At 37.7% G+C, this 26,887-nt stretch overlaps 1 long non-coding RNA gene across 9 annotated transcripts in view; it reads left to right on the top strand.

Moving 5' to 3' along the window:
- The window catches only part of LOC149189313 (uncharacterized), a 134,639-nt gene that overhangs the window by 8,847 nt on the left and 98,905 nt on the right, over positions 1-26,887 (top strand). For 2 of the 9 annotated variants that reach the window (XR_016256345.1, XR_016256352.1), the window contains exon 2: positions 13,062-13,134. The exons of 3 other annotated variants lie outside the window; for them this stretch is intronic. This is a non-coding gene — a long non-coding RNA (uncharacterized LOC149189313). Of the gene's footprint in view, positions 1-12,464; positions 13,246-26,354; positions 26,750-26,887 lie in introns of those variants that run through there. 4 more of the 9 variants (XR_016256353.1, XR_016256346.1, XR_016256351.1 and 1 more) reach the window with 3 other exon arrangements.

The raw sequence follows: 26,887 nt of genomic DNA, 5'->3' as shown, positions 1-26,887 counted from the left end.
AAACATCTTTTAAATTTAGGAGTTTTCATGGATTGGCAAGCATCTACACAAAGTTTATCAAACATTTCAATGAAATATGTGTTGTGATGGTTGAAACTATAAAAAATGGGAATCATTCTTTTAGTTGGACAACAACAACTAAAAGAAGTTTTAATTTTTTTTAAGGAGAAGATCATCGACAATATTGTATTAGCTCTACCAAACTTCAATAGTTTTTTTTAGTCAAATATGATTCCAGTGAAATTGTGATAAGGGTTGTTCTTAGCTAAGATGATAAACCAGTGGTTTATCTTATTGAGAAACTGAATGAGGGAAAAAAGAACTCTACATAGAAAAAGAAATTATATCATACCATCTAAACAATGAATAATTGGAGGCATTATCTTACACTGAATCAATATATTTAATATTCTAACAATCACGGTTTGTAATTTATTACCAAATGCAACAAAATAAATCAATAAAATGCTAAGTGGGTAGAATATATGTATAATTTTATACTTTTTCTAAATCATACTAGTGAGAGTACTAATAAAGTTACCGATGCTTTAAGTAGAATATGTCTAATTTTGCAATAATTTCAAGAGAATGTATTATAATTGGATCATCTAAGAGAATTGTATAAATATGACGCAAATTTTAAGGAAGCTTATGACGCATGTTAGAATCCAATAAGAAAGGATATGAATTTGTCGATGGATTAATTACTGTAAGAATTATTATTGAAGGGCTTCCAACTGTATACCAATGCGTTTAATGAGGGACAATCTATTGTAGGAAAAAACATTGTGGAGGATTAGCACGCAACTTTGGAAATGACAAGACCTAGATCCTTAGTTGAATACCTATTATTTTTTTGGTATAGCTGAGAGTTGATGTCAGGATATTTGAAGAGATATTGAAAGTTCTCCAACATGCCAATTGAAGGAACCAGACAGGAATTTTCAACCATTACCAATTCTGAAATTAGGCCATGAGATGCGATAAGCATGAATTCTATTTTAGGATTTCCTATAACTCAAACAACGAACGATTCTATATTTGTGGTAATGGAACTATTTTCCGGGATGGCACATGCTATTCCATGTAATAAAAATAGTGATGTGACACACACTGCAAATATGTTTTTTAAAGATGAAGTAATACTACATGGTCATCCTACAATCATAGGTTCCGAGAGGGATACAAAATTTGTTTGACATTTTTTGAAAACGTTAGGGAAGAAAATATGAACTAAACTTAGTTTTAACTCACTCTATCACCCTCAAATTGATTTCCAAACTGAATCTATCGATGGGAGCTTCGAAAATATATTAAGAAGCTTGGAAAGAGAGAATCCTCATCAATGGAATCAAGACCTTCCACAGGCTAAATTAGCGTATAATGATTTGTCAAATTAGAGTAGTTGATTAATTCCACCTTCCACGGACTGAATTAGCTTACCATGATTCATCAAATTAGAGTAGTTGATTAAGCCCATTTTTTTTAATGGAATGCATCCACAAGGAGTGTTTGAGCTCAAATATTTAGGAAAATTAGGGCTCTGGAACATTGATGGAGAGGAATTTTCTACTACCATGCAATATTCGCATAAAAAATTATGGAGATGCTATTGGAAAATATACAAAAGTATAAGAAAAAAGAAAATTTGAAGAGAAGGGAGGTCAATTTTGTAGACGAGTATTAAGTATTGGTACACTTAAGGAAATAAAAGTTTCCCGAGAGAAAATATAACAAGCTCAAAATTAAAAAGAGCAAACCATGTAAAATATTAAGTATTCAGTGAATGCTTATGGATTGAACTTCTAGTGGGCATTAGAAGATATCTTATCTATAATGTAGTAGATATATACTCTTGTGTTGAGAATGATCCAAAAATACTAACAAGTGGGCCAAAAAGTAAAAAAGACTAGCCAATCCAATGGATGCAAAATCTACCTAGAGCCAAGCCAATGTAAATCAAGAGGATTTTGCTGAAGAAAAAAAAATTAGAATACTATCAGTATTTGGTCAAACTGAACAATCACCTAGTAGAGGATACTACTTGGGTACCTTCTATAATTAACAAAAAAGCATTAAAGAAATCAAGGACCTCATGGACGAGAGTCCATGAATAATTTTGTTCCTTGGGAGTCTGATGTAGAGGCACTCAATGAATCTCTCGCTCAGATTTCTAAAAGTTCAAAATTCATGATTTTTGAGAAAATATTTGAATTTAAACTTATGTTGTAATAGATTATGGAAAATAAAAAAATGGGATTGAATCTCGTTATTAAGTAATATTTTGACACAAGTTCAATAATACTTGAGTGAAAGTAGGGTCATTCATATTTCCTACACTAAATAGAAACTCAAATCCTAACGTTTTGGATCTCATATTTCTAATGTCTATAATAAAATTTGAATTTAATATTGTTGAGGATTTGGTTCTTGAAAAGTACGAATGATTAGTGCAAATTAATGAACATATGATGAAATATCCTCCACTTCCATTTCCCACAATTTTTTTTTGTTAATTGTTAATAGATAAAACCTCTTATAGTGAAGAAGAATCAACTCCATCACTCCTCCGCAATTTCTTGTCAATGAATAACAAAACAGGTAGTTCCCAGCCATCGGAGGATTGTTTCTGAAGCATCGCTAGGTTGCCACTGAGCTTATCAGTGTCCTCAGTGAGGTGCATGATCCCCTTCCCAGTCCGTCATCTCAATTGATGGTGTTTCAATGATTTGGCAATTGTTTCAGAGAAAAGAAATCATAGAGGGGGTAAAGAAGCTACATTGACGTAGGCGAAAAGGAATTATGCTTGGTCTTCGAAACAACATGTCATAGCTGCTGGAGGGTGCCTGAAACAACTATGGAAACAATAATGTCGAAGCACATTAAGGAACAAGGTAAGCTTTCTTGTGATTAATGTGTAGCATAATATGAAAATTTAGGGCATGGGCAGTAAAAATTGAAAAAAATTGAATTGGGGGTCTTTAAATACTGTCTTGATTTACAGTTAATACGGATGAATTCTTATGTTGCAAGGAAATTTTGGCTTTGTTAAGTTAAATCTTATAAAACTCCTTCAGTAGTTTCTCCCATTAATTGGTTTTTTGTAGCATGTTTCTCGTTTAAATTGTATTATTAGGGCTTTCCCCATTTTTCCCTTTCGGACAGTGGTATTTGGAAAGGCGATAGTCAGTTATTCAGAGACCACTCTTTTTGATGCCTGAATGATAGTATGCAAGTTTCCACTTGCCCTATCTTGTCCCTCTATTACACAGTTTGTTCCCTCTGGTCTACTGACTCGCCTCCTGGAGCAATGGTGGTATGAGTGGAGTAATTTTTTCTCCCTATCTCGTCCCTGTAAAAGTATGGCCATTAGGATAGGATACAGATGGTGGTTTTGTCAGGGGTGCTACTGTATATGTTGTTGTGAGGGACCAGAGTCATAACCAAATTCGAAAGTGGTTTTGGGTTTTACTGGTTTTTCTGAGAAGGAGTGCTTATCGGATTCCACTTATTTGAATTTCCGGGGGGATTTTCAAATCATTTATTATTATACTTTTTTTGAATCCATATTCTGGTACTATTTGATGGTGACGAGTGTCCATATCCCTTCTCATGGCACTCTACTCCTGACGTCTGTCCCTATACCTCATACGTGTAACTACATTGTTTTAGGATAGTCTTGTTAATTAGTTGATTTCCAAAATAGGCGATAGATCCTGCGGCGTCGACATTCCCTTGGGTGGTGAGGTCCAGGTAAGGTGAGGCATGGGAATTGATGAGTCCACATGTGGTCTGGTGGTGTTTTAAATTCTGTTGTGACCTTTCATGTAGTTGGCACAGTAAATAATTCTTTGAGAATGTACTTGGCATGACATATTGTATACTTGGCATTGTAGACATTCTTGCAGGTGGTGATTCCCAAGTGAGTTGGGACGTGGTATCAGTGATGATTGTAATTAGTTTCTTTGGTTGGCAAGAAGGCTTTATTACTTAGTAGTACACCATAGTATTATAAATAATTTTGATGGACCCCTTTGAGTCTGACACGTCACTACAAGAAGCTTTTATTCAAGCCACATTGGCGGCTGAGTCACAATGCCACACAAATATGAATACGACATGGAAGGTGGCACATTCCCCTCGGCTGACAACCCTGGGTGATGGACGTGACATGTGGTTTGATGCTGGTTTATTGCCTCAAAATAATTTGGAGAGTAAAAAAGGTGGCAAAAGGAGGGGTGGTAGAAAACAACGTCCTATTAAGATTACAACTCCAACACCTATCCTCTCTTTTGGTCACGACGTGCTCCTTGATCGAATTATGAGTCTCCAGAAGTGGGCATTAGTAGGAAGGTGGTATTTTTCTGAGATTGAAGAAGTTGAGATGCGACAGTGGTTGGCAAAGAAATGGAAGATCCTGCTGGGGTATGTCCCCACGGTGGTGAGACTCATGGGAGGGTGGTATAGTTTTCATTTCTTGAGTGAAGAGGACCTCAAGAAAATTGTTGCAATGCCATGGGTCAAGGACTAGGGATTTTTGGTGATGTATGCATGGTACATAGGCTTTAATCCTTTGAAGCAGACGCCAAAAAATAAACTCATATGGGTCAAATTGCCCAAATTACCATTGGAATTTTGGATAAAGGAAGTTTTTACTGATATCGGTAATGCCATTGGAAAATTCATATATGTAGATCCAAGGTGTTTAGGAGCTAGGGATAAAAGGATTGCTTGGGTCCTTATAGAAAAATACTTTGGTGAGGCTTTTCCAGATCACATAGAATTAAGGTGGGAAAACATTAATCTCACACAACGTTTTGATTTTTGGGGAATTCCATTCCGATGCCTAAACTGTCACCAAACTGGACATTTAATTGCTAATTGTCCCAAAGCAAGAGGAGGGTGGCGGCCTTCGAGGGAGTGCAAAGGGTTTCACCAAAGGTTACAGAAGGAGAACAAGTCAAAGTGCCTCTCTCCTCATCATGGTTATGTTAGCAAGCACAATGGAAATACTTCGGGTTTAGGTAATTCTAGTCACACTAACTAGATTTTTTTTGAACCTTCTCCTCGTTATATAAAAAAGGTTTCTTCTCCTATTCCTATTCAAGTTCACTCCTCATCCTCGACGTCTGAATAGTCAGGTTCCCATATTGTTGTCCATTCTTCATATCGAGAACATCCCCAGGATTTTTCCTCTCCAGTCTTACCTCTGCAGCCGATAATGTCACAACACACTATGGCAGATATCCCATCTACCTCATATGCCACATACACACAAGCTTCAAGGCTTCATTCTCTAGCTATACACGAAATTATCCAAAAGATAGAGATAAAGGCCCTGCTCAATTTTCTCTGGTATCCTCACCAATTAACTCTATTGACAGCGACCTTGATTTCCTATTACAAAGGAAAACTCTCGACCTCAAGTCGCTTACTATCCATAAGCCGAAGGGATCCATCTCTCCTGTAATAAGTCCATCCTCTGCAGGAAATATTACTGTGAGGCGTAAAAACAATAGAGGCAATAGACACTTTAGAGGCCGCCCGCGCCAAACTCATACTACCTTAACAAATTTGCCATCTCTTATTGACATTCCTATTTCCTCTCCCATTTCTCCTAGGGCACTTAGAGCATGTATGCCCTCCAATAAGCCCAAATGAATTCTATCCTTTCATTGAATATTAGGGGTTTGGGGGCCCATCCAAAATTCCTCGCTCTAAGAGACCTATTTCATTCATCTAAGTCCAGCATAATTCTCATTCAAGAATCAATGCACTCTGCAACCCAAACTATTGATTATTTTAGGAGGATGTTTCCCTCATGGTATATTGTGGCAACTGATGCAACAAGCAGATCGGGTGGTCTTGTTGTTTTCTGGGACCCAAGGTGGGAAAAATTGAAGGCATTTTCATGCTTGGTGGGTATATTTCTGGTTGGTTACATCAAAGTTATTCTGGTAAGATTTCATATTCTCAATATGTATGCTCCTTACAAGGAGAGGGAAGTTTTTTGGGATACAATGGAGGAATTAGGGATCCTTAATTCACCCTCTCTAATTTTGGCAGGGGACCTTAATTGTACCTTAGGCATAGAAGAGTTGTGGGGACAATTTACGTTCGTAGATAAGATCGCTTAGACGCTAAGAGAAATTATTTATCACATAGTTTAATAGATGTGTGCTGACTAAAAGATGTCCACACTTGGAATAATAGAAGAAGTGGAAACATATATATAGCTAAGCGACTTGAGAGATTTCTTGTCCAAGAAAATATGATAGATAAGATGGGGGATGTTAGATATTTTATTATCAAAAACTTTGTATCAGACCATCACCCAATCATTATTCACTGGCGCAATACTAATACAAGAGTGGGTTTGCCTTTCAAGTTCAACAGAGTTTGGCTAGAAGACTTAAATTTTGATTCCCTTATCCGATTATTCTGGAAGGAAAGAAGAAATACAGAGGAAGGCCTCTCATGCACTGAAAGCTTTATGAATAGGCTTCGAGTTCTTAAAGCAGAGGTAAAATATGGGAAAGGAAGAAGAAGGAGGAACTGAGAAGGGAGTTGTCAGCTATTGAGGAGGAATTAAAATCCTTGCATAAACAAATGGCCACCCATTCCCTTCCTGACAAAGTAAGGGAGAGAATCCATGCTCTAGAACTAGGAAAAAAGAAAATTCTTCAAGTTAGAGAGACGACTTGGAGATTGAAAAGCAAAGCATTATGGATTAAGGAAGGAGATAAAAATACCAAGTTCTTTCATCGCTTTGCCAATTGTAGAAGAAAAAAAAATACAATCTGGAAGATGAATGATGGTGAAGGAAACAATTATAAAAAACCATCGAAAATTACATTTTTGGTGGTTTAAATATTTCAAAAAAGCATACAGTAGAGTGGAAGGGGTGGATGCAGAATCTCAGATATGGGAATTGGATGAATATCCTATAATGTTTAATGATGAGGACAATGTGGAGTTGTTGAAGGAGGTTAAGTAGAAAGAACTGAATTAGACTATTAAATCAATGAAAGGAGATAAAAGTTCAGGTCCATATGGATGGATTGTATAATTTTTTGCTCATTTCTTAGACATCTTCCACGAGGGCCTCTTACATATTGTTGAGGAATCAAGGACGAAAGGCTACATACACCCTCATCTAAACTCAACATATATCTCCCTTATTCCAAAGAAATCAGAGGCACAAACCTTCGGTGATTATCGCCCAATATCACTGTGCAGTCTAACATACAAGATTATCTCTAAGATAATAGCCAATAGATTGAAAGTATCCTTATATAAATTCATCTCACCTAAGAAATATGGATTTCTAAATAATAGAATAATCCATGATGCAGTGGTTGTCGCACAAGAATGCATGCACAATATTAAGTCAAAAAAGATGAATGCAGCAGTAATGAAGGTAGATCTAAAAAAAGCCTATGATTGCTTAGATTGGGGATACCTTAGAATGGTATTGTACAAAGTTGGAATAAACTCAAATATGGCTGAATGGATCATGGGTTGCGTATCTACAGTTTGTTATGCAGTTATAATCAATGGATACCCATCCAAGTTCTTTGTAGCGGGTAGGGGACTTAGACAAGGATGTGCCTTATCCCCCCTTCTTTTTATCCTGGCGATGGATGGACTGAGTTTAAAAATAAAAAAAAGTTGTGACCACTGGTGTATTTGAAGCACTAAAAATCAGCAGTAGTGTCACTGTTTCTCATAGCTTTTTTGTTGATGATATCTTGCTGATGGGCATGATAAACAGACTCAAATGGTATTCACTATCTTTAATCATAAAAAAAGTTTGGGAAGGCCATGGGTCTTGTACAAAATGAACAAAAATCCATCATTCTATATGGATCATGTAACCAGGATGATATCAGATATATCCATAACTGTTTTGGGGTAAATGCAGAAAGTCTAGACAATGGTATGAAATATTTGGGGTATCGACTAAAACCAAGATGCTATAAAAATGTTGATTGGATGTGGTTAGTGGAAAGATTTTATTCCAATATTAAGGGATGGGAACACATATGCTTATTAATGGGAGGATGTATCATCCTCACACAGTCAGTTCTTACACAGTTGGGGATTTATTGGGCACACTTGTTCCGCATTCCACAAATGATTATTAATCAAATGAATCAAGTAATGGAAAGTTATATTTGGTCTGGTGCTAGAAGAGTTGTAAACATCATTTGGTTAAGCTGGAAAAGGCCACTAGACCAAAAATTTTGGTTGGATGGGGTGTTCTAAATCCAAATTTTTTTGGATGGGCACTAATTCTAAAATATTTATGGAGGGGCGTCAATAGTGAAGGCATATGGGGAAAGGTGATCTGGTCCAAATACATGAAGAATAAGGATTTCTCCTTTTGGTTCAGACAAGGAGAAATTGGGAAAAATGTGGTTCCCAGATATGGAATAGTTTTATCAGGGTCAAGTGCATCCTCTTTCAAAACATCTTGTGGTATTTTGGATCTGGTAATAGAATTATGTTGGGAAAAGACTGCATTATAGGAGCAGGAGAGGTGCCACTTGGGACAGTGGAACTAGTACACCATCTGAATAGAAGAGGCATTTATATCCTCAGCCAGCTGATTAGTGACTGGAATGGTAGCATTCCAATTTGGCTTGACTCTTCTCAACTGAACCTTACTGGTTAGTACAAATTGGATTGGATACAGTTTGTTAAAACACTAAAAGAGACGAGGATATGTTATGACAACAAAGGGGATTGCATAGCATGGGCTGTAAAACCAATAAAATAGGAGAGATCGAGGTGGTAGACTGTGATCTCAAAATATGCCTGAAGGAACTATAGAATGTGGAATATTGTTGGTTTCATAGTTATTGGCAAATTAATATTCCAATAAAAATTGTAATTTTCCTTTGGCTAACTTGGCAGAATAAGAATCTCACATGGGAAAACTTACAAAAGAAGAATCATCATGGTCCTGGGATATGTTATATGTGTAGGCACAATGTTGAGGATAATGAACATTTATTCTTACACTGCCATAGATCTGTTAGCATTTGGAAACACTTCACTACCAAGTTGCAGATTCCATTCATACAATTTAATACAATTGAGGAGTGTTTAAAATGGTGGAGCACTCAAAGCAAAAATAGGCAACTGCTCACTTTGGTTGTTTTCTGGGAAATCTGGAAAGATAGAAATCAATTGATTTTTGGTTCCAATATAAGGGGAGAAAATGTAATCTATGAACTCATAGAACAGTGGGTTATATCAGATTAGAATGACCACATTAAGGAGAAAAGGAAGATAGAAAAGGGGGATATTTAGATCACCAACTACCTGGTGGGGTTTCCTGATGGGGCAGTTCAAGGAGGAAGATGTGGGTGTGGAATCTGGATAAAGCTATCAAAAGAACAAGAGTTCTGGATTTACTGGAATGTGGGAGAGGGAACAAGTATGAAAGCAGAAGCTATAGCTTTATGGGGTCTACTATGGTTTATTAAATATTTGGATATCCCTCAAATACAAATTTATGGGGATTCCAAATGTATGATAGATCATGTTAAGGGGAAGAATAACATTCTGCAAAATTCTCTACAAGGTTGGTTGAGGCGTATAAAAAACATATGGAATACCCTTCAACATCCCTCCATTTAGCATATTAGCAGGGCTCACAACAAGAGAGCGGATGAATTGTCAAAAAAAGGATTACTAGCAATAGAAGATGTCATGTATATTCTAATAAAAATAGGATCAGATGAGACAGAAGTAGAAAACCTTAAGCTGTCGGGATAGACCACTGAAGATCTCCACGAAAAAACAGAACATCAATGCAAATAAGTTCCTTGAAAATCTTTTGTATTTTTGTTAAAGTTTTGTACATTTTTGTATTTCGTTTTGTATAGAAAAGAAAGAGGAATGGCTACTTTAATGTAGGTATATACAGAACATGTAAATGATCCCAGATACATCTTAGTTTTATAGACTGACATAGTGAATATCTATGATATATTATGGATAAGGCTGAAAATATATAGATTCATAGACACTGCTTTATATTTAGCAGGCAGTTTCAGAGGTCTTTATAATGAGTATTTACTCTTCTATGTAGTCAGATTGTGGATATCACACGATTTATGAGGACGATTTGTCCTTCATATGTATGTACTGTTTTAATCATAATATAAAACAAATGGTTTTTTCTTGTTGAAAAAAATAGATAAATCTCTTATGCCTAGTTTGCTTGATTAGTATCAAACCCTTACGTGTTTTCAAGGAAGCCATTGCATTGTGAAAGTGTGCAAATAATTGGTGATTGGTACAACGGACGGTGCCATAGTGAAGCAATTTCTCTGTTTGTTATGATTGAATTGCCCAAATTTTACATGATCATTTTTAGATAACATGTAGAGGTGGATTGTGCTCAATCCTCCCATCATCAATTGAGTAGAAAAGGAAAATAATAAAAAAAGTGTTGTTTGTAGGAAGTTTTGATTACCATAAAAGAAATGATTTACTGTAACATGTATTTTTCCATTTTTGTGGGGTTCTATCTTATACACCTCTTGAAATCGAAAACATTTGAAGTTGATCCCTAATGACTTTGTAACTTAAACTTAAACAGATACCTCGAAATGTTGATTGTGACCATAGTGAGGTTTGATCACATAGTAAAACAATTTAAAACAGAAATTATTAAAGACCCAACTTTACATTATGCCAAATATAAAGTTCACCCATTAATTATCATATCTAAACAATCAATATGACAACCTTGAAAGTTTTGTGTTAATTCTAGTTTCATTACTATAGAGTTTAAAAAATATATCAAAATAAAATATTTATTAAATATAAAAATACAAATAATATTGATATTTGATTTTGATTTTCAATCAAAATATTGTTAAATATATTTAAATTTCTATATTTATATTAAAAAATAATATATATAATTTAATATTAAGTTAATTTTATTAATCAAATGTTTCAAAAATATAAAATTAAAATATTAGTATTTATATTTATAATTTTAATTTTTTATAAATATATTAAAATACTATTAAAGATATTTAATATTTAATATTAACATTTAAAATATAATAAATAAAATGTTAATAATCTAATTATGTTAAGGGTTGGTGTGGCGTATGTTAGGTGTTATGTTTGGGTGAACTCGATAGCTTAAATGCCTTTGGTCTCAGTTTCTCATACCAAAAGTTATGCATAAGTTATGCATGTAGTCATTCTAAAACTCACCCAATTTAGTAACCAAAACAAATTGTTACCCATATAAGAATTCAAAAAATAAAAGTAAAATAAAAGATTTATTAAGAAGTCAATTATTACTTATATATTTTATTAGGGACTAGCATAGATCCAATTAATTGTGGATCTACCAAGTGTATAGAGGGATCAAATCCCTCCAAATATAAACAACTTTGTGCAAAAATTTTGCACAGGGAGAGATTTGATTTCTCTCACCTTTTGATAGTTTTAGAGTTAATATGGATCCATGCTGATTTTGAGCATCACAATAATACAATGTTTTAATTAAAGTTTTTAATTTCATATAAGTAGTTGACGTTAAAATATTTTATTTATTAAAATTTTAATAAATTCCCCTTCATATATGGAAATAGAAAAAAGATATTCATAAGACATGATGTAGAGTGTGCACCTATTGATGGAACAAGAATCCTCTCAACCTTCATACATATCTGTGTATTAAAATATTTAGTTGAGATACATTTTATTTATGATTTTGAATAAAATATGTTTTTGTTATTAATATATTTTATTTAAATGATATAGAATAAATTACACATAATGTAATATGAATAATGTTGTTTTCTATCCATCTCTTATAATAAAAAAATGATTTTTTTTCAAATTTTTTATTTTATAATATAAAACTAATATAAAACTAAAATAGCAATTTATATTAATACTAATTTTTTAATGTAATGGTTATTTTTAATTATTTTTAGTATAATATTATGTCATTAGGGTATAAATATTTATTCATTGATACTGCAAAAAAAATCTCAATTCTTTTCCTAAATATTTATATATATTCATAAGTTTTATAATATTCAAAATTAACATTAAAATAAGGTAAAAATCGATTATATAACTCACCCAAAATAGTAAAAATTATTTGTCAATGTAATGGTTATTTTTAATTATTTTTAGTATAATATTATGTCATTAGGGTATGAATATTTATTCATTGATACTGCAAAAAAATTCTCAAATCTTTTCATAAATATATATATCTATTCATAAGTTTTATAATATTAAAAATTAGCATTAAAATAAGATAAAAATCGATTATATAACTCACCCAAAATATATCTTTTCATAAATATATATATCTATTCATAAGTTTTATAATATTAAAAATTAGCATTAAAATAAGATAAAAATCGATTATATAACTCACCCAAAATATATCTATATTTATTTACTTGCAGTCTATCGAAATGCAGAAGCCCCAGAGACAAAAGGAAGTTTGGATAGCATTGAGAGAATCTATATTGGAGATAGATAACTAATAAAAAGCATACCATTTACTGGAATATGTCCCTCATACGGAAGGAAGTTGGCGTAGCATTGAGAAATCGAGAAAGAGGCAAATAGAGGCCAAAAGATAACCCTGGGCACTTTCATATTACATGCAACTTGCTCCGTGCCATGAAGGCGGCGTCTGTGATGATGAACATGATGGGTGGACATGATAGTGATTTCTCTTTAGCAGTTCTAAGGAGGTGCAGTGGGTGGACATGTTAATTGCAGGGAAGCAATTAACACGGCCGGGTTTGAAGTGCGTGCATGTTCAGGTGGTAAGCCATATGGAATAGAAAAAAAACGAATTCCTTGTCCATGCTGCTCCAGCTCGGGATCGTTTCTGGAGACAAGAGAATTAGCGTCTTTTGAAGCTTCCACCATGCGTTTCCGTGTCCACTCAGTGTTGACGAAAGTGACACGCTCCCCTATTTTAGCGAATTGGTAAGGTTACGTTATCGCCATCGATATCAACTTGCTTTTTGTGATCAATTGAATGGTTGCAGGCGAACCTTGGGTTTATGGCGAGGAGATGTGATGCTCCTCGACCTCTGAAGTCATTGTCAATCTATCAAACAAGTAGGTAATATAATGCCAATTAAGTTATGCTTTGTTGATAAGGTTTCAGAAAATTGGCAAAAAATGGTTAAGGTTTCAGGTTGAAAAGCGTATTTCATTTACACACGGAATGTTATGTTCATTTGTCCCTTTTCCAATCTTATGTTCATTGTTCATTTACGCTCTCTTATTTGCAGTCTGATGCTAGAACCTTATGTTATGGTTAGTAAGTTTATGCTATAGTCTTATTGTTATGATATTTAGGGTTGTGTGGTTAGAAAACATATAAAATATCTCATGACGTTAATACGTATGGTACACGACTTTCCTATGGGAATGCTTGTCGGCCATGTAATGCTATCCTTGGCTATTTCAAATTTATTAAAAGTTATTTTTGTTAATATAATAATTATAAAAAATTATGTAATAAAAAATTGTTCATTTTAATATGTAAACATGTTGTAATGTAATATTTAATATTTAGACTAAATCAAATTACATAAAAATAAAATAGATTAAATTTTTAAAAATACAATTAAATAATTTTTTTTGGCTAAAATAAAATAAAAATAACCTTATAAAAATTGACCATTGTATTGAGAACCCGTGGCGTTCACGTGGAATCTAGTTTATCTAAAGGGTAAAATTAAACCAACATAGATGTATGTTAACTTCATATTTACCAATCATTGAAAGGGATCAAATCTCTTCATATACAAATCTCTTTTAGAGTGAAAGGAAGACATGGTAAATCGAGAATTAAAATAAATCTATGCTAGTAGTATATATTATATGATTGATTATATTTATTGTTGAAATTGAATATAGTAAAGAGTAAGAGAACATATAAACATCTCATAATGTCGATGTTAGAATTAATGGAGAAAGCTAAACTGAGACTACTGTTATGATGATAATAGGATTGAGACTCTAATCTTAGACCTTAGATCCTACTATTTAAGGAGTGGTTGAAACCATCATGATTGTGAGAAAGCCTATATATACTAAGCTGTTCTCCTGATTGTATACAGGGTGTGTATGTGTGAAGTGCTTGGGCACTCTGGAGAGCCACTTAATTAATAGAACATTGATTTTTATCATGGTATCAGAGCTTCAATGTGGAGAGCGTGAGCGAAGGATCTGCATGTTTTAGGTGCATAAGCGCGCAGACCCACTGTGGAACTACACACATTTTTTTATCTCGCCAGTCTTCGCAGCTATCAAGTGTACATGCGCGATGATCTTCGCGAATGCGTGGTGTGAAATTGCATCGACCCTCGACAGAGTAAATCTCTGCGCGAAAAGGCTGAGTGGTATTTTGTTTATTATTTAGTTGCATGATATGTGAACAAGCTGACGGAGAAAGTGTGTGGTGGAAGGTGATTTGAGCAGCGAATCTATGTGAATCTAGAAAGATATTCGTTATTGCATTGTTTAAATCTGTAAGGCCATACACACATTTCTTGTAGGAAATGGTCACGACCATACATTACACAAGGGTTTGAAGACTGACTGCATAAGCACCATGGATCAGGAAAGGGCCTTTGTATTGAAAGTTGAAAGGCCGATAGGCCATACTTATCAGCGGCGAGGGACGAGGTTCTACGGCTTAGTGAAAAGCCATATAATTATCACGCTTTATGACAGAGCCGACGTCCTTTGCAAACAAGGCGTTGACTAGTCATATTCCCTCCAGGAAAGAGTTATTTGGCATTAGGTGTTGGACAAAACTCCTAATTCAATTTTTTGGTCCAATACCACAGTCACTTTAAATTCACGCAAGTGGAATGGGCGTATGGGTGGCAGGTGTGAGGCCGAGAAGGTTTTGTCTTGATTGCGAACAAACAGTCTGAGGCTAGCACTGCATTGATCATGAATTGGTGGTGCAGTGTGGATTCAATTGCTGGTGCCTTCAATCATTGTAGATTCGTGGTGTCGTGAATAGGTGGATGTGAAGCGTAAAAGAGTGAAAATTGCTACATGGTAGGAGGAGGGCGGTTGATTTCAGAACATTGGTTTACGTTTTCAGTGGTAGCTTGCTCATCCATGTGGTAATGTTTCTCTTGTAGCAGATTTGTCTTCAAAAATTTAATTGTTTTGAGTAACCTAGAATGTGCAAGTTGTGGAGATCTGAAAAACAATTTGGAATTTTTTTTTTTAATTATTATATGTCACAGAAAATGCGAATTTTTTTGCTGATTTAAACCCATTTTGAGAAAGATGTGCATCATAATTAGATACCAATAGCATTTCCAGCTAGTGAGAGGTCGTTTAGTCGCTCATCACCTAAGCTGAGGGCACTAAGACCTACGTGGCAAAGAATCTACAGTCTACAAGGTTCTACAGTTGAAGAGCTGCCAAAGGGAGAAGTTTCCCGCCTGCGTGGTAACGGGGTTGTTGGAGCTCGTTAGAGGACCATGTGGAGTCGAAAAGGAATCTCAAAGCGAGATAAGCTAGACTTTAACAACATGTCTTTATTTGAAGATATTTTTAATTATGATGATGATCTTTTTCTCATGTGGGCATTTGGCATTAACATGGGTAGTATATTCGAATCAGAAGAAATTTCATAAAAACTATGTGGTTCTGTTGATGACCACGAGAATCAAGGGGCACAGTCTATTGTGCAAGATTCACAAGTTGATCTTCAAGAAGGGTGTGAAGAGGAACAAATTTTTGAAGATCAATGGGATTGTAGGTTTTAACCCTGTACAGAAATTACCTGCATACGAATTCTTAAAAAAAGAAAATAAACAATGCGAGAGCATAACCCATAAAACACATATGCACAGAGATTTTTCCTTGGATCCCAAAACCAGGACTACCAGCTTGATTTTTCATTATGTTCCTTTCAATGTTACAATACATATTTATACATGCCGAAGCATCCAATACCATGGACCGAAAACCATCGCGTCCAATACCATGGACCGAAAACCATCGCATCCAAAAAACATGTGCAAAAATCATGCACAAAACCATAGGTGGGTCCGCCCAACCTAACATATGGTCCAAAACCATAAAGTGGGGTTATGGGTGCCCTTCAAACCCCCTATTAACTACGTGGAAAGAATATAACACAACCCAACAATCTCCCACTTGTTGTTTTCTTTCCACAAGGGGCCACAGGAGAGCTTAGTCATTTTTTCAGCCCTGAGATTCCATTGCTTCTCTACACCAAGAGAACTTCTCAGAGCTCACAAATTTTGTCAACGCATCTGCAGTATTCTTCAAAGTGTCCACCTTTACCAACAACACCTTTCTGTCTTCTATCATATCCCTCACAAAGTGATACTGAACATCAATGTGCTTTGTCTTTGAATGATAAGCAGGGTTCTTTGCCAAGAAAATTGCACTTTGGCTGTCACAGTCTATTCTTATAGCTCCCTGTACTAACCCCATACTTGAACACAATCTCTGCAACCAAACTACTTCCTTGCTTGTATGATTGGCTACCATGTATTCTGCCTCTGTAGTTGATAGTGCCACTACAGATTGTTTCTTACTCATCCAACTGATTGCACCTGCAAATAGGTTAAACACATACCCACTTGTAGATCTTCTCTGATCCAGATTTCCAGCCCAGACTGCATCAACAAAGCCATGAATATCCAACACTCTGTCCAATCCTGGTCTTCCTTGGTAGCACAAACCATAATCACTAGTGCCACGCAAATACCTGAAAACCCGCTTCACTGTTGTTCAGTGCTCCTTCCCAGGTTTTGACATAAACCTGCTCAATACTCCCACTGCATGTGCAATGTCTGGTCTAGTACAGACCATTGCATACATCAGGCTACCCACTGCACTTGCATATGGAACACAGGACATGTCCTCTTCCTCTTCTTGTGTCTTGGGACACTGTTCAGCAGATAACCTCACACCTACAGGAATAGGAACCTTCACCGGTTTACTATCCTGCATATTAAACCTCTGGAGTATTGTCTCGACATACTTCCTCTGGTTTAACCAGAGCTTCCTCTTTGACTGATCTCTTTTAATTTCCATGCCCAAAATATAGTTTGCAGCACCAAGATCTTTCATGTCGAATTTGGAGGACAATTGGGTCTTCAAATCCTGGATAATTTCTTTGTCATTTCCAACCAGCAACATATCATCCACATACAAGACCAGATAAATAATACGGTCACCAATTAATTTAAAATACACACAATGATCTACTTTGCTTCTGGTGAAGCCAAGTCCCCGTATAAATGTATCAAATTTCTGATACCACATCCTTGGTGACTGTTTTAACCCACACAGAGACTTCTTTAACTTGCATACCAGTTCTTTCTTACCCTTCACCGCAAAGCCTTCAGGTTGCTTCATGTAGATTTCCTCTTCCAAATCCCCGTGAAGAAATGTTGTCTTCACATCCATCTGTTCTACCTCAAAATCAAAAGCAGCAGCAACAGATAAAAGTAATCTAATAGAAGTTACCTTGGAAACAGGAAAAAAAATATCACCAAAATCAATTCCCGGCACCTGGGAATAACCTTTTGCTACCAACCGAGCTTTGTATTTCTCCACCTTTCCTTCTGCATTTGTCTTCTTCTTGAACACCCATTTGCTGCCAATGGGTTTCCTTCTAGCCGGCAACTCCACCAGATCCCAAGCCTCATTTTTGTGCAAAGATGCCATTTCATCGACCATGGCCTCTTTCCAGAGTTTTCCATCCTCTGAATCCACTGCTTCCTTCACAGTTCTGGGATCATTATCAGTAACAGACAAAGCAAAATTTGAACTGAAAGCAGATGGACTATACCTTTCTGGCTGTCTTCTTTCTCGAACTGATCTTCTCACAGCCGGAGTTTGTGGCTCTTCATCTTCTGATTCCTCCTCTGCTGCAGAGTCTGATTCTTCCTCCTTTGGCCCAAACTCTATCTTCTCAGGTTCCTTTGGTTGGACTTCATGTTGAATAACATCTTTTACCTCTCTGAACAACAAATCTTGGCTGTACACAACCTTCCGTGTGACTGGGTTCCAAAGCTTATAACCCTTTAAACCATCCTTATACCCAATAAAGATGCACTTTTCAGATTTACTATCCAACTTGGTTCGTTTCTCCTTTGGAACATGTACATATGCATCACATCCAAATACCCTTAGATGTGAAAGAGAGGGTTTCTTACCAGTCCATACTTCTTGTGGAGTCTTATCCTCCAACGCTGATGAAGGTGATCTGTTGATCAGGTAACATGCAGTATCCACCGCCTCTACCCAGAATTCCTGTCCTAACCCGGCACCACTGAGCATGCTTCTTGCCCTTTCCATCAACGTCTTGTTCATTCTTTCTGCGACTCCATTTTGCTAAGGTGTATATGGAGTAGTCTTCTGCCATGCTATACCACACTTCTTACAAAATTCTTCAAATTCCTTGCTGCAAAATTCTCCACCATTATCTGTCCTCAGCACCTTTATCTTCTTCTCTGTCTGATTTTCCACCAGAGCCTTAAATTCTTTAAACCTGTCAAAGACTTCAGATTTCTTCTTAAGAAAATATATCCATGTATTCCTTGAGAAGTCATCTATGAATGATACATAGTACACAGACTTACCCAGTGATGGAACCTTCACAGGTCCAAACACATCACTGTGCACAAGCTCTAATATATGTTTCGTCCTCTTACCACCAGAGGGGAAACTCACCCGATTCTGCTTCCCATATACACAATTTTCACAGAAATCAAAATCTAGAGAGCTATTATTCATACCCTCTACCATACCTTTACCATGAAGTATTTGAAGGCCCTTCTCTCCAATATGTCCAAGCCTTTGATGCCACAACATGGTCTTCTCTCCAGAGACCACTAGATTCTCTACTCCATTTTCAAGAATCATAGAACTATTGCACCCATCAACCACAGTGCTACCTTGCAGCTTGTACAGAGTTCCAATCCGAACTGCCCGCATTAATATCAGTGCTCCTCAAACCATCTTGCAGGTATCTTTCTCGAACACTGTCTTTACACCTGCATCATCCAACTTGCTTACAGAAATCAGATTTCTGGCCAATGCAGGAATATGTAGAACACCCGGAAGTGTTCTAACCCTTCCACCTTGCAACTTCAACTTTACTTTTCCCCGACCAATGATTCTAGCCTTCCTATCATCTCCTAAGAAGACATCACCACCATCGTATTTCTCATACTCGCTGAACCACTCTCTATGGCGAGTGAAGTGAAAGGATGCACCTGAGTCAATCAACCATGCCTCATGATCTACATGTGTACTTGAAGAAGCCAAGTACACATCCCCACCTTCATCTGAGGTGGTTTTCGCCTCTGCAGAAGGAGCATCATCAGATCCCTTTCCTTTATTAGGAGCTTTAGATTTACAATCCCTTCTGTAGTGCCCTTCCTTTCCGCATTTCCAGCACACTACCTTTGTAGGTTTTCCTGGAGATTTAGATCTCCCTCTAGATTTAGATCTCCCACTCGATGACTTATTTTTGTTTCTGTTTTGGGACCGTCCTCGTACAGACAAGGCATCACCATTCTGGTTGTCCATATTTTTCCGTCTCATCTCCTCCGTCAGCAAGGCTGAGACTATTTCATCAAACTGCAAAGCAGTTGCATTGCTACCTATTGCAATAACCAGACTATCCCACGAATCTGGTAGAGAACACAACAGACTGATGCACTTATCTTCATCTGATATTTTAATATCAACAGATAATAACTGAGTTACCACAGTATTAAATGCATTCAGATGCTCTGTCACCGAGTCTCCATCTTTCATCCTCATGTTATATAGCTTTTTCCGCAGGAATAGTTTATTCACCAGAGACTTAGATTGGTACAAAGTCCCTAACTTGACCCACAAAGCCTTTGCCGTAGCTTCCCCTGATACATTCAGCAATACTGAATCCAAGACACACAATTGTATTGTGCTCTTTGCCTTCCGATCCAACTTCTTCCATTCTTCATCGGTCACTCTCGATGGTTTAGTACCTGGATCTACCGCAATCCACTAATCTTTATCCACCAACAGATCCTCCATCTTGAGTTTCCACAACTCAAAATTCTGACCATTGAACTTCTCAATCTCTATCTTTCCACTGCTCGCCATCTTCTTTAACCACCAGAATCGATCTCACAGATCTCCCACTGAACAGGGTCTACCACGGGCCCGAGCGAAACCCCTCAGCAACAAAGGTGTCCCCTTGAAGCCAAAACAGCTCTGATCCGAAATGTAGGTTTTAACCCTGTACAGAAATTACCTGCATACGAATTCTTAAACAAAGAAAATAAACAATGCGAGAGCACAACCCATAAAACACATATGCACAGAGATTTTTCCCTGGATCCCAAAACCGGGACTACCAGCTTGATTTTTCATTATGCTCCTTTCAATGTTACAATACATATTTATACATGCCGAAGCATCCAATACCATGGACCGAAAACCATCGCGTCCAATACCATGCACCGAAAACCATCGCATCCAAAAAACATGTGCGAAAATCATGCACAAAACCATAGGTGGGTCCGCCCAACCTAACATATGGTCCAAAACCAAGTGGGGTTATGGGTGCCCTTCAAACCCACTATTAACTACGTGGAAAGAATATAACACAACCCAACAGGGATGAGCCAGATGAAGCTGATTGCAAAGATGTGGCAGAAGAAAACAAAGCTGGAGAAAATTTAAATTGTGATGATCTCATTAATATTTTTGTGTGTGCAGATGTTACCAACAACAACAAGGAAAAAGTAACGAAGTTTGAAGAAGAATTGAAGTTTCTTGAAGCATGGCTTGAAACACCATGTCTTTATGAAGTTAACACAGAAGTTGCATCAATGAATGATGAAGACATCATCGTTGACATTCAGATGGTTGACACCAGAAATAGTGAGAGGGAAAATTCTCCTATCCAGCCTGTCATAATCTTGAGAAGGGCGAGAATAAGAATTCAAGCTTTCCATCACTGGGGAAGAAATGAGGTGAAGATACATCACTACTTCATGGCAAGGAAAGTGAAGATGAAGCCTCAACTCAAGATGAACAAGTATGGATTTTCAAGCAAGAATACTAAAATGAAAACCTTTGTTACCAAGTTTGTCATGTTTTATTTGTAAGCCCAGCTAAGGCTAGACCAGTAGGCATATGTTATTTTTTCAGTACGCTTTCTCCATTAAGGGGGAGTGTTAGAATTAATGGAGAAAGCTAAACTTAGATTACTGTTATGATGATGATAGGATTGAGACTCTAATCTTAGACCTCAGATCCTACTATCTAGGGAGTGGTTGAAACCATCCTGATTGTGAGAAAGCCTATATATACTAGGTTGTTCTCTTGATTGTATACAGGGTGCGTGTATGTGTGAAGTGCTTGGGCACTCTCCAGGTATCTTACCTGGAGAGCCACTTAATTAATAGAACATCGATTTTTATCAGTCAATATGTATGATAGACAATTTTTATATGCCAACACTTCCATGTAATGTTATAATCTTAAAATCTATATGTAAATAATACTTGCAAAAGCTATTTTATCAAAATCATATATATATATAAAATATATATATCAGAAAAATGATATTATATACTATATGAATTAATTATATTTATTATTGAAATTAAATTTAGTGAAAATATAAATAATATTTTATTCTAGTAATGTTATTTTTGGATATTTTTGTTGTGTATGTGGTGGGAGGATTATATTCAATATTTCTACTGGGCATTTCAGTCATCATGAAGGATCAAACCAAGGAGAATTACAAAGAGGGAAATTAGGGCTATACAAATGCAAAGAGCGAAAAGAGGAATGCTAAATTTAACATGTCAAGAGAAACATTAGATTTCAAATGTAAAACATCAACCTAGTCACTAAAAATAACTAAGAAATTGTAAAAAAATTACAACTAACTAATTAATAAATATAAAGGTGAAAAGATAAGCGAAATTTTGTTTCAATTAAAATTATAATTAATTTGATGGGGGCGCTAAATGGGGAATATTAACAAAAGAAGTTAATAAGTCTCTTGAAATGAATTAAAAACATTTAAATCCAAAGAGTGGGACATTGAAGCAAGGATAAAAGTGTAATAAAAGTGTATTACAGTAAGAAGACATATGGGGCGGGGAGGAATTAAATAAGAAATTAATCTGAATTTCTATTTCAGCGAGGAGTGATCCTCTAAGAAGCCTACAACCCTTCTCTCTAGAGCTATGGTTTCACCCTATTTAAAGTATCACTCATTACATCTATAAAATATTAGCCAAATAAACATAAAATCCTCCTGAAATCCTACAAAAAATTAAAGAAATTATTCAAACATCCCAAATATCAATTAGACCCATTTTCGAGCTCTCGAGTTTATAAAATTTCATGCCCATGAACAAATTCATATGTAAGTGAAACATCTATAGCTCTGGATGGCTTTACGATGCAAAGGAGAATATGGTTGACTTGACGTGGGTGTAGGTTTGTGCAACAGATGGCAAACCAGGATAGCCCCACATAGCTCAGGCCTGGGGCTACTGTTTCACCCTAACCCTGCATTAGCAATATGGTATTTGTGTTTTTTACTGTGTTACTGTGCAGGTTCTATCAGCTCCTACTTTGCACCCTCTGTTTAGGTTTGGAACCCTTTCGCTTTCACCCTATAGACCCTTGGCGGTTACAGGCAGCTGGCATTTGCGAGCCCCCGACAGCTATGGACCTCGATCTTGTTGATTACTCGGAGGACCTGCTGCCGGAGGGAGCTATCTGGTTGTCGCCTACAAGGAGGACCGCGTTCCGTTTAGTAGTGATCTGAATGAAGCCATCGCTGACCTTCCTCCAATCTTAGGGTCTTGAAACCACCCGATTATCTTGCTGGACGAGCCCCCAACATGGTTGTCCCTGTCCATCTCGCTGTCGTCACTGTCCTCATTAGGGTTTGCTTCTAGTTGCCTAAACCCTAATTCCCTGAAACCCTAGGCTGACCCTTCTCAGTCCTTTTCTTGCGAACCCTCTTCCGTTTTGGTCAGCTCGTTAGCCCCATCAACATCGGTGACTCCGTCCTCGTCGCATCTTCCTGACCCTCATTCTGGAAGCTTCACAATCATTCCACCCCTATTGGACGCCCTCCCATCTACATCTTCCCCTCGTCCTGAGGCCCATTCTGTCCCCGAGCTAAGCTCTGACCCAAAGGAGTCCTTACCTAAGGAAGCGAGACCCCGTAAGAAGGCCTGGTGCTTCAGATCTAAAATCGACGATGTTTTTCTGTGGCTAGAGGAAGATATTCAATTGGCGGAATCCATGGATATTGCAGACAGAGTACTGGTCGAAAGGATTTATGGTAGGAGCCATTCGGCAGAGCGGTTAAAAGCTTGGGCCTCTGAAGTCTGGGGACATCACCTAGCAGACCTTCCGACTGTCCAGACCTTTGTTAGGGGTTGGTTTGCATTCAGGTTTGCTAGACCAGACCATACTAATTGGGTATTATCTTCTTATTGGCACTTCGAACATGCTCTTGTTCTATTGAAGTGTTGGTCACCCCTCTCTGATCCCGAATTAGAGCAAATAGGGGTCGACCAAATTTGGATCACGCTGCCAGGGCTTCCCCCCCACTTTTTTTCATAGGATATTTTCAAGCACATCGGCAATTCCCTCCGCACTTATATGGGGTTTGATAAATCCTACCTCACTACTGGTAAGATGGCTTATGCCAAAATTTTGGTGCACATGGATACAAGAGGAGGACTGCAGGAGCACATCACCATCCAATGGCGGAACTATACTAGGAAGCAAATTCTAGATTATGAAGGGGTACCCTACAGATGTTGACGCTACCACAAGGTTGGCCATATGTTTAGGGACTGCTCGCTGAATGCCAAGGGGGGACAGACGCCTTGCGATCTTGCTACAAACACTGATACTTCTCAGGATCCTCCCCAGCATGCATAGGAAGCTGAGGAGTAGCCACCGCAAGCTGTAGCTGAGGAAAGAAGGGAAGCAGATCTTGGTCCCAAGAAGAAGCGAGGAAAATATCCACTATGTCCAACCTCTCCTCCACTGACGAGAGCTCCGAAAACTTCAGGGGATGCTTTCATCGTGGGTACGGTTTTCTTTTCCTCCCCTACTACTTTCTCTGTATCTGATATTCTGTCTTCTTGATATGTGGTTTCACAAGTTAGTATCCCCCCCTCTTTGAATGTTTCCCCTCATCCATCTTCCTCCTCCCTGGTCTCCCTCCCTCTATCCAGAACCTCCCAACAATCCCTAATCAACCAACACTGTTCCATTGTGCCCCCACCCCGTGTTTACCCCTCTCCACAACCCTCCCTTCAGGTGGCCCTTTCTTCCCCACAGCCCTCTCCCCCCCCTGCACTGACCACCGCTACCCTAGTCGCTCCAAATTTTGATCGCATGGCTATGATGCGGTAGGGTTTGGTGTGGTTCCTTTTCCCTATCTTCCTGAGCTCCCTCGGGGTCGACCCTCCTCCTTAAGCAGGGCAAGTATTCCATGGGGCCTTAGAGCAGAGACAACCGTACCCCACCCCCCCATGAAGATGCTCTCTTTCAATTGCCATGGGATGGCTAGTCCAGGGAAACAACTAGCCCTGAGGCACTTTTTCTCTTCGGAAGCTGTCGAAATCATTTTTATGCAAGAAACCCTAGGTATAGCTTTCTCTATCTCCTCTATCTTTAAATCCTGGCTCTCGAGTTGGTCTTTCCACTCCCTCAATATAGAGGGATTACCCTGGGTATCTGCTCTTGCTCTACCAAACTTATTAATGTCTAGGGAGGCAATGGCTTCCTGGGAGCAGATATCTACTCATCCTCCCTAGAAGCCAACTTCAGATTCATCAACATATATGGCCCCTGCTGAGAGAGGGTTGATTTCTGGAGGAAGTTGCTATCTTCATCTATCATGCAACTTGACAATATTATCCTTGGAGGAGACCTGAATTTCTCTATGGGGTTTGTGGAGTCATAGGCGAATTAGGCACGAGTGGACCCTCTATCTATATTTTTTAAGAGTCTGTTGGATAATCATAACCTCATAGACATCCCTTTAGAGAAAATTAAGGCACCTGGAGGAACAATAGAGCTAGGGAGGCCAGCTTGGCAAGGAGGCTTGATCGTTTTCTCATCAAAGAAGCTCTGGCTAATAGTGGTATTCACATTAGACAATGGGTCGGCTTGGGAGGGTTATCAGACCATAGGCCCATATACCTGGAAATCCAAGATGTTGTCAAAAAGCCCAAGGCTCCCTTTAAATTTAACTCCACCTGGCTAAAGGATGTCGACTACACGAAGGTAGTGGGAGATTTTTGGAAGGCTCACCTAGTGGACACAGAGGGTAACATAGCAGAAGGCTTTGCTCGCAACATGCAGGCATTGAAATCCCTCTCAAAAGAGTGGGCTCAAAGGAAAAGAGAACAGGAGGAGCAAGTGCTCAAAGCAGCAGAGGAGGCAATCGCATCAATGGAAGAAGGTACTGGAGGGATCATAGAATCCCAGGAACAAAAGGACAGGATGGCCTCTCTTCTTCAAAAACAGACTCAAATTCTGAAAGACAGAGAGGAGAGTTGGAGACTTCGTAGCCGTGCTATATGGCTCAAGGAAGGAGATGATAACACCAAATTTTTCCACAAGCATGCAAATGGAAGAAAGGCAATTAATACCATCTAGGAGCTCAAAGATGGTCAAGGATGCCCTGTGAAAACCTTCAGCGAATTGGCAGGCCTGGCAAATACTCATTTCAAGGGCATATACAAAGAACCTCCCATTGCCACCCTGGCCGAAGTCATGCGAATTGCACAGTCTTTTCCCAGATTTTTGGATCAGGAGGTAGAGCAAGACCTAATAAAGGAGGTAACCCTTGGAGAGCTGGAAGCAACCCTTAAGTGGTTAAAGAAGGACAAGAGCCCTAGACCGGATGGATGGACAGTTGAATTCTACTCTGCTTTCTTCGAAACCCTTGGGTTGGACCTCTTAAGACTGATAGAAGAATGTTGTAGGAAGGGAAGGATGTGGGAAAGCCTCAACTCCACGTTCATAGCTCTTATCCCTAAATCCGATAACCCTTCGACCTATGATGATTTCTGGCCTATCTCCTTATGAAATTGCATATATGATGGTCCTCATAAATTGGTAATTATATGGGCTCATTTTACCTCCTAACCTAGTCAAATCAACCATTCTCTTAGCTTATTGTATGATTTTCTGATAATATTTATGCTTATAGAATGAGTTGAGTTAGGTATTGTGCCATGTGGTCTGACATGTATTTAATGCAGATTGCTGATGGATTTTGAGGTCCAAGTCAAGGATCCAGTGGACAAATGGTAGCAATAACTCAAAGTGGACAAAGGAGAGGACTTATAGGAGGGAATTCCCCTCATTTACTACTCCTCACTTTTAATTCCCCTTCATTCAGCTCAGAGTACAAGCAGTTGAATCATGCACTAGAAGGCAACCAAGCAAGTGGAGGATGACTAATGATTATCTCGAGTTTTGGGAGCCAAGCCTCTCTGATTTTAAGGAAGCTATTGATAGCTTCATTTGTATAAGTAGAAGGGCCTAGGGCCTCACTAGGGTCAGATTTTTGCTTATGTAAACTTTGCTCCAACTTCAAGCTTATTATTTTGTGACAGTTTCATGTAATCTTGCTATTGATTTGAAAATAAAGATGGAATCCTTTTTGAGCTAGCACTGAGTTACCTCAAAGGGATGAAGCTCTTTGTTTAGGGCCTAATCCAAGCAGCCAAGCTCCTATTTACTTGTATTTGTATGTTTTATTTCAATTTGTAGATTAGTTTCTTGTTAGATG

The sequence above is a fragment of the Pinus tabuliformis genome, chromosome 3_1 (genome assembly GCF_031772625.1).
Source record: "Pinus tabuliformis cultivar Carrire ecotype Pingquan chromosome 3_1, CPIR1, whole genome shotgun sequence".
Taxonomy (NCBI): domain Eukaryota; kingdom Viridiplantae; phylum Streptophyta; class Pinopsida; order Pinales; family Pinaceae; genus Pinus; species Pinus tabuliformis.
This window is presented reverse-complemented; position numbering and strand designations above follow the sequence as displayed.